This window comes from Ornithodoros turicata, chromosome 1 (assembly GCF_037126465.1).
Source record: "Ornithodoros turicata isolate Travis chromosome 1, ASM3712646v1, whole genome shotgun sequence".
Classification (NCBI taxonomy): Eukaryota; Metazoa; Arthropoda; class Arachnida; order Ixodida; family Argasidae; genus Ornithodoros; species Ornithodoros turicata.
The window spans coordinates 183,420,580-183,428,062 of NC_088201.1; the positions used below are offsets into that span (position 1 = coordinate 183,420,580).

Consider the following 7,483-nt stretch of genomic DNA (forward strand, 5'->3'; position numbering starts at 1 on the left):
GTAAACTTTAGAATCTTCACAACTCAGGATGCAATGCTACCCACCCCAGACAATACATGGAAAACAATTCAGCTGAATATGTCATATAGTTATGAAGATACGTGGCGTCAAACTTCGTAGGATGCGCAATGGTCAAAATGCCGACATCTGAATGATAATCCATTAAAAGATAATTATGAATTACTTTCAACTACTCTCAGCACCAATATGCCTCCTAGGGACACGGCTTTGATATATGTTTGAAAGAAAAAAATTGAAGACGTCGACCGGACCATCCTGCCTCATTCAGTGTGAAATTATACAGATTACTTTTAAAATATCTCACAAAGATACTATGCCCCCAGACATAATGACCTCACTGCGAACGCTGTGTCTTGGTCCCTCTCAGATTAAAAAAAAATATTTATGGAGAGTACTTCCTGAATATGCTACAGTCGCAAACATTAGATAACATGCTTTTTCTCCAGCCCCGCAAGTAGTCCCTTCAATCTTCCGTTCATACAAGCCTTGGGAACACTGTCCTTCACAATGAGTTTTTGCATCAAAAGTAAAGTTTGCCCATACGCGAGTGGATATGACAAGTCCTTTACATAGTATATCACTAGACACAGCACAAGGGCCTTCTCTAGAGTGCACTCACAACTCAGCGTTATCTTCTCCTTGTATGAGCCGCCATAAAGCCACTTATTGCTCTGTGCAAAAATGATTGCAGGTCCAGGGGGAGTGTATGCCTCTGGAGCAATGGTCTAAAGGAAAATGATCACGCTAAGAATCAGTAAGGTAACATATATCCACAGCCATGATGGGGGAAACGCAAACATGGACAGAAACTAGACAAATGATTTGTCTAGCGGAAAATGAAACAGTAACGCAGGAATATGGATAAATGAATGACAGTGTGTCCATACCCAACAGTACAGTTAAAGTACCATGCTAAAAAGTTTATGCTAATGGATTCCTGGAGTAAACACAGTTAGTGTGGCAAACGACATGAAAGCTAAACTCCTTACGTTCATCACCAGCGTGTGATGTGCATGGCGAGACCTCAGGTAACCATCAATTGCCAAAAAAGATGGCTCCTCCCCAGTTAGTTCAGCGAAGCCTCAAGCCACACCTGCCAACATACTTTCGATGTCCTCCATCTTCATTCCAAATCTTATCTCAGCCTCTAGCTTGAGCTAGAAGGGGAAAAAAAACTAGATTACCATGTTGTACATAGACTCCCTGCAAAAACTGTGATATTGTCACAGTAAGGAAAACCAATCATGAAAGCACACATAAGGTAGAGCAATGCAAAACGTATTTGGGCCTTTCTAACAATACAGCTTGTACGCAAGTTCCCTGTTTCCTTCTCTGGGCGGGGAATTAATACACGAGTAGGATAATTTCTTTTGCTTGATGCATTCACCTCTCCCGTTGTTTTCCTCTAGCAACCAGCCCATTATAGCAATTTGCGTTTCTATTTCAAAGAGAATGTTGCAAAAACAGGTGTTGAGCACACCTCAATTAATTGTTATTGACAGTAACGTATATCATGGTATGAGTCCTGGGATGCCACGAGGGACTGACATATGGCTATTTAAGGTAACTTACCATGTCCTCTCGCAGGAAGTATGCAGGTAGCAAGTCAGGAGGGTTCCCTCTGCGTTCTGTTAGCGTGACTTCTAGTATGTGAGGAATTTGATGTAACTCGAGAAGTAACTCAGTCTCGGTCATCGTTGAAAATTTCTGAAAATAAAGCATTGTCAAAGAATAAAAAATCTAGAACAAATTTGCATTCTTCGTAGCATTGAGGTAGCTCAACTGTGGCATCATTGACTTGTGAAACTTGATCGCTATGTAGTAATCTTTGACGTTTCACAGGGAAATGGGAGCACTCCAATAACCTTTATTTACTTCTTATTAAGCTCTCGCTTCCAACTCTGGGTCTTCTAAAATACTCTTCTCAATGCTTTCAGGGTGGCTAAAGGGATGGCAGAATTACAGCCGTGGGTCTGCACAATTTACTGTTAGCATTTATCGATCTAGCATGACTGTTTCTGCATCCTTTTTTTTTCTTTTCGGGTGTGACAGCCAAAATTAGGCTTAACACTATATCAGTTCAGCGTTATGCAACAGCAACAATGGCAATAACAACCTCTCGAACATGTAATTATAAGGCTCCATTTTTTGACTGTTCGCGTAGCAATGCAATTATGTACTTACTATTAGCATTGCACTTGCTTCTGAAACAGTAAGGGTACTCGGCTGTACTTCTGGCTGTTTATCAGTTACTATTACTGAACGACTCTTTCTGTAGCGCCTCTGTTTCCGAGCAGTTGTCAGTCTGTGCATGAAGACAGACTAGAAGAAGGAGAAACAAAACACCAAACGTATCACAAACTGGGCTCTACAGAAACGCTTGAAGGATGCTCCACAAACTAAAGACATGCTCCTTACCCAGATATCTTTGCTCTTTTTGTATGTCTTTGTGCCTGGAGCAGCATTCTCCCAAACCATGTATGGAAATGCTTCAGCTAACGCAGCACCCAATGCATTATATTGCCAACGCAACTTTCCAACAGATCCTGATGTTATTAAGTTATTCGTGCTGCAAATGATTAATGAATGAACACAGATTACTTCAAAGCGAGTACAAAAGATGAAATAACTGCACACGTGATTATCAAGTTCATACTCGAGGTGACGAATGATCTCATGCCTCAGTTGTATGCTCTGATGCTTATGCTGCCTGTCGGTCATTTCCCGCCCCTCAAGCAGCGGTTTGAGATACTCAGAGAACTTTGGCAGCGCTTCCGGAGACCACTTTGCAGTCTGTAAATGAAGATAACCTCCGAATTCATGAGAGAGTCAGAATAGTAACGTTACACCTTTACTTACAAAGTACACAAGAAATAATTCAGCGGTCAAGTATACTTGCACCAATCACTGGCAACACTTTGCAACAATATGCTTGATCAGTTAGACACTTCTGGGAAAACATGGCAAGCACTTCGGGATAGCACACATATCATTACCGTACTTATAACTGAGAACTGGCCATCTGTTAACAAACGAATGCTGCTGGATGATACACGTGTCATTACAAACTCCCAATACGAAAGCATTGATCTTGCTACAGTACCCTTTTGTGACAAAAAGTGAACAAGCAAAGAATATTTGCTGACGCCAAAGAACAATGCTGTCAATCTTTGCAAAAACAAAATCTACTTCACTTTGTCTGATGATGATGATATCCGAGACCTTCAGTACAATATCATCAACAGCAATAGACGATGCACATAATGCTACTTTCCCAACATCCTCTCTCTCTAAGCCTGCATCTACAAAACATGAAGTCAGCGTAAACGGATCACATGCTTTCAGTGCTGAAGCATCACCTAATAGTTGTGGTTCACCGTGCTCACCCCACAACTGAAATGACATGTTCAGCTGGTACAGCTCTGCCACAGAATAAGGAATGTTCTTAAAATTCCAAAATTTCTTGCTCTTAGGCAAAGCGTTTTTTCCTTCGAAGCGCATTGTCCACTGATGCCTTGATGGTCCGAACATTCTAATCTGCTGTACAATATGCACAAGCATATGATGCTTTGGCGCAAAAGCCTCATTCCCATAGCAAGTCACAACAAGTCTGTTATGCTCTGCGATCATTTCTTCAAGGTCACACAGCGCTTCTACTGTGATTTCAGGAGACAAAATGACTTGAGTAATCGTGCAAAGCAAGAGAAAGCATTTAACATGTGGCTCATTGGCAGAGGGAATGTACTTGTCGAGCATAAGAGGTAAATGAAGCAACAGCACAAAGGACATGTCGGCTGACAGAATGGGATGGCAGTCTGCATCTAGGGGACGTGGTGCACTAGATTTGCTTACAGCGTGATGAAAAGTAAATGTTGTGATGGCCTCATCAAATTGCTTTTTGGTCAGCAACTTTGTCTCATATATGAGAAACTTTGCGAGGAGTCGTATTTCACGGGGCACAATACCTTCAAGGAGAATGTGCATTGGATCAAATAACATGTCAGTCACTAGGCTAAATCCTGCTACATCAGATAGCACAGACCTGCCATTGATTCCAAACTCGGTAGAAAGACGACGTCTTTCTGCCTTACTCTTCGAGTTCATCAGCTTCTCTACCTGTTCTTTCATTTCCGTATCGTTCCTTGGCACACATTCAGCGTCATAGTGCACATTACAAAAATCACAAGTAGGAAGTTTACAAGCTCTACAGGCAAAACGAACATTGCGACCGAACCCTTCCTTGAACCCTCCAATACCATGGGCAGCCAAGGAATCCCCAATATAAGCAACTAGGCAGCCAAAAAACACTTCCTCTCCAGAATCTGTCTACAAGGTTAGGCCTTCACACAAGCTGTTGACTGTCTGTACAAAATCCTGCAACAACACCGATTTTGCGGCTGTCGTCTTCAGGTCATTGGCATGCCCGACACCTATCAGAAAGATGTTACGTAGCTTTGAGCGATATTTTGGAGGAATGTTTGTGAAAGTCACATAATACAAGCTGAGCTTTCCCCTTGAGCCTCGCTTAGCACCGATGGGATTACTTAACTCAACGTCGTCACTGTAGAGAAGAATTCCTATGGCATTATTAGTATGACGACGTAATACAGCATGTGACTTGACTCTTAGGCCATCATAATAGTCATGAAGGGTACCATCTTCAACAGACACTGGGGGTGACCTAAAGTAACCCTGGAATTCAGGATGTGTCATCAAGTGCTCCAAAAGAACTTTCAGTGGTATGATATACGCACTCTTGTTTCCAGGTAGCTTTACCAACTCCGGTTTCACATAAAGGCCGCATTGCTCATAATGCAACTTACGAGCCTGAGCTGATTTTACCAAAGAGGTGTCAATCTCCACACCCGCTTCCTGTAACATCTCCTCTATGCTGTTTACGACGCAATCGACCACCACCTTGGAGCACCTGTGGTGGCCCTCTAGTTTTCGGCATAAATGGCCCAATTTGTTCAGCGAACTACACGAATTTCGATGTGTGCTTTCCATCTCCCCAAAGAGATCACTTATACATTCCATTGGCTTGCTATCGTTATCCTGTACTGGTGTGGTCAACTGAATACAAAAATTCAAATGCTGCCTGTATCTTTGGATGGTTTCAAATGTTGCTCCGCAAGTCATACAAGAAGGGAGAAAGCTAGACCCACTGCACTGAATGACGTGGTCACGAAAACGCTGGAAAGACGTTGTAGATAATCTACAATGCTGACAAATATGAGTTCGTACATGGCTGGCTCCCTGTGTTTGTGATGGATCCCGAGCTTCTGGAGGATCGTGAGAAGGACCTGGGTTGCCTGGGTTGCTGTTTTCGCTGAGAGCCTTTGTAGAGTTAGAGACTGCAGTTGGGCTACTGTCTCGCTGGGTTTCTGTGGAACCATAGGCAGGACCTGGGTTGTTGCTATCATTCTGCTGGACTGGTTTGTACGTACTTGTCTGGTACGAGATGCCTAAATATAAACCACAATGTCAAAACGGGGGATTGTTTTATTTTTATGTTTATTTTTGTTGTGTCCCACTGTTTACATGCAGTAACTATTAGGCACACTGTCTCCTTACCATCTGGCGCAATACTGTCGGAAAACTCGCGGCTGGGTCCAGTGGAGATGTGCTGTGGGTCACCTGTGATGAATTATCCGTTTTTTAGTGCAATATTCTGCACAAAGTGCAATGCCTTCAAAATAGCGGGTGCTTTTTTATATCCACCGTACGTGCTACAGCACAAAATGCAATTGTAACGTTAAAAATAATTGAAATAACCAGTAATTTTAATAATTCAAATTATTTTTAACGTTAGAAATTCACATCATTTCAAATTCACAACGATATGAGTCGCCCCACATATTAACAACTACACATATATATGTGGCGGAATCGCGGACCTCGCTGGTCCTCGTTATTTGGGATTGTGTCATGCAGTGACAGGCAGCCAAGTGATGATAATTTCGTGCTGTGATAGAGCAAAATTTGCACGAAACGACAAATAAGCGAGCGCTAAAATAACTGAGTGGTAATCGTTTTCAATAATGGTAACAGGGCAGAGAACGAACGCGTAATTCAGGATCAGGAAGAAGCAGTCGCACTTATGATGCGCGTTTTGCAAATACATGCTAAATACATGTCGAATACATGGCAAGCAAATGCATGCAGCAACATCAACACTTTCTCAATGCGTGCGGAACGCTAACTGCTCATACGCGTTGTTCGTGTTACTAACCTATTTCAATCAGTGCTGCATGCTTTGCTGGAGCGTGGTCACAATAACAACATGCAACTCTCAGTGAATGTCCATTCTCATCCATTTCTGCAATAAATCCATCGCAATCACAGTCAGCGTCCGTGCAACGTCCCCGTGCCACACCTCGTATGTCGGTGTGCGTCAGTGACATAATGCACCTGCAAGATTACACATGCACATTACACTAGCATGACAGCAAGCTAGGTAGGAAATTAATAGTAAATACGAAAAGCTACTTACAATGTCACTTTGCACTCTCTTGTAACGGGTATCGAAACGACGAGACACCGCACCGCACCAAACAAAGCACTCTTTCCGCCTCGTCTGATACACACTGTTGCCAACCGCCACTAGCCATTCAACTCAACCACCACCTGCTGACTTAGCTCGTCCACACGGAACAGTTATCAAGTTGAATCGTTGAATCCTTCGCGTGGATCACTAAACTTCTATACAGTTTAAAATTGTTCTGAAACATATATTCTCTAATTACAACTCCAATTAAGGCTTGCGTCGACTCGTTTCCCTATTGACCTCTCACACATTTCTTTTACTGAACCATGAAAGAATCATGAGTCATTAATCAAATTAAAAATATTAATGCAGGCGTTGAGCAACTTAGTAGGTATTCGTTGCGAACATTAATACGAAGCGTTCGCGAAACGATGGACGACATCTTCCCGTCTCGCACAGTGGGACTTTCGGTTTTATGAGTAACGCCAGTAACTTCTCCCAAAGCGTAACGCCGTCCTTATAGGTAACGCCACCGTTTCTCTCGCAATGTAACTTGTAAAAGCGCAGCACACGTTCACATGTAACCTTTCAATGGACTGTAACTTTTACGTCTAGCACAAATAACTTGTAATTCATAAGTTAGGTGCGTTTAAGAGTAACGTTAGTGGGAACCAGATTAAGAGTGTATCGTCGGCTTGCCTACATTCGGAAGCGTCGATTGGCTAAACCCTCTTTAAGTGTGATGTCTCATATTTTAGTCACACTTTGATGCTCTCTGGAACAAAATTGGCTCGCTACAAAACCAAAACGTTTGCTTTAGGTTCCAAACATGGTCCCCCTAATTGTGAAACTGCATTGGAAAATTACCTAAGGGGATATATTTTGATGTATAAAACTGTGAAATCACGATGGAGCGCGAATTCTACTTCTGTCCCATTGAGTACAATGTGTAAGCTTTCGAACGCCGGAGGAACA

At 42.5% G+C, this 7,483-nt stretch overlaps 1 long non-coding RNA gene across 1 annotated transcript; it reads right to left on the minus strand.

The window, feature by feature from the left end:
* Positions 1-5,434: 5,434 nt before the first annotated feature.
* LOC135373752 (uncharacterized) lies at positions 5,435-6,331 on the minus strand. The gene is made up of 3 exons (XR_010416574.1): positions 6,254-6,331; positions 5,596-5,658; positions 5,435-5,486 (listed from the first exon to the last, which is right to left on the minus strand). It is a non-coding gene; the product is annotated as an uncharacterized LOC135373752 (long non-coding RNA).
* Positions 6,332-7,483: the final 1,152 nt, after the last annotated feature.